Source organism: Elephantulus edwardii, unplaced genomic scaffold, assembly GCF_000299155.1.
Source record: "Elephantulus edwardii isolate Elephantulus edwardi_28Jun2011 unplaced genomic scaffold, EleEdw1.0 scaffold00287, whole genome shotgun sequence".
NCBI classification, from domain to species: domain Eukaryota; kingdom Metazoa; phylum Chordata; class Mammalia; order Macroscelidea; family Macroscelididae; genus Elephantulus; species Elephantulus edwardii.
The window spans coordinates 2,630,534-2,632,076 of NW_006400037.1; the positions used below are offsets into that span (position 1 = coordinate 2,630,534).

The following is a 1,543-nucleotide window of genomic DNA, read 5'->3' on the forward strand; positions in this document are numbered from 1 at the left end:
GATTGGCACAGATCAGAGCAGAGTTTAGGGCTGTTGTACTTAGGGTCGCTATGAGTTGTAAGCAATTCGATGGCACATAACAACAACAAACAACAGTAAGGAACCTTTAAAAGTCATCAAACAAAATTGTGTACCTGATACCCTCTTAAAAGGAGGAAAATACTATTTAAGACAAATTAAAGTGTGCTGTTGTTGGTATGTGCCATCAAATCTGAACCAAATAATAACTGACTCTCCAGCCAGTTTTCAGAGGCTGTAAATTGCACAGGAGATAATTGATCTTTTTTTTTTTAAACCAAACCAATTTAATCAAATTAATAGCAAGAATAAAAATGCAATTGCATGAAAAGCTGATTTTTTGCTTATTTGAACTGGTTTTCATTGTCTTTACTTTTAAGTTGTTGAAGGTGGGATCCACTAGTGAATTTTCTAGGGTGAAATAAGGTGCATATTGTTCTGGAATACCAGTCATGTTGAACTTATGATTTGTCTAAATGAACTTGAAAGCAGTAGGTGGTTTTGTTGGTGGTGGATCTTCAATTATAATGTGAAGCCACTGGTGCCATTCAGGATGCTTCCTTCCACATCCCAGAATGCTCTGCCCTTCATTTCAGTAGTATATATGTAAACCATCAGGGATGACCAAAAACCTGCGTGTTTGCTTCATAGTATTTTTTCCATGTTCATCTTCCCCCACTAACATACTGACCATTGCATCATTTATTTACCTTGAAGAAGATTCTTAAATAGCCATGGAGACCGGCATGGCTGCTGGTATGGAGCCTGCGTTTCAGGACATGCAGGTACTCCATCTTGGTCCACAGACCTATTTATCTTTTTTTTTTCATGGAGCAGCTAGAACATTCAAACTGCCAGTCTTTGAGTTGGTAGTACAGTTCCTTACTGGGCCAACAGAGCTTTTCTATTTAAGACATAATTAATGCTGTTGAGTAGCATTCTCTGCATTCTCATTAACTGGTTCACATCCGAAAATTTGCAAAGACATATGATCTTTTCAAATGTTGGTAGTTCATTGATATTTCCTTTAATCTTTCAATATGATAATAAAGAAAAAGAAACACAACATTGGCTTCCATAATGATCTAATTCTATAGTCCACTAAGATAGTTATCAGTTCTGTTTCCAAAATACAGAGAGCTAACGAGCTAACTGAAATTTTTGTTAATAGAGTAAGTATTTTGTCCAAACAGAGGAAGGGAACACTGCATGGTTGAAAATCCAGAAAGATGTGATCAGGGTTGCATCCTCTCTCATACCTATTCAGTCTGTGTGCTGAGCAAAACCAAGAAGTTGGACTCTGTTGAAGAAGAATTCCATAAAGATTGGAGAAAGACTTATGAATAACCTACATTATGAAGATGACACACCTTCACTTGTTGAAAGTTTGTTGTTTTGTACCATTAGACTGGACTGACTGATAGCTGACTCTCTGTGGGTTTCCAGAGGTGGTAAAATGCATAAGGAGTTGATTGATCATATTTCTTCCATGGAACAGCTGGCAGATTTGAACTGCAGGTTTGTG

The 1,543-nt window shown here is 37.1% G+C and overlaps 1 pseudogene; it reads right to left on the minus strand.

Annotated features, from left to right (window-relative positions):
• Window positions 1-393: 393 nt before the first annotated feature.
• Window positions 394-812, minus strand: LOC102868220 (annotated as a pseudogene).
• Window positions 813-1,543: the final 731 nt, after the last annotated feature.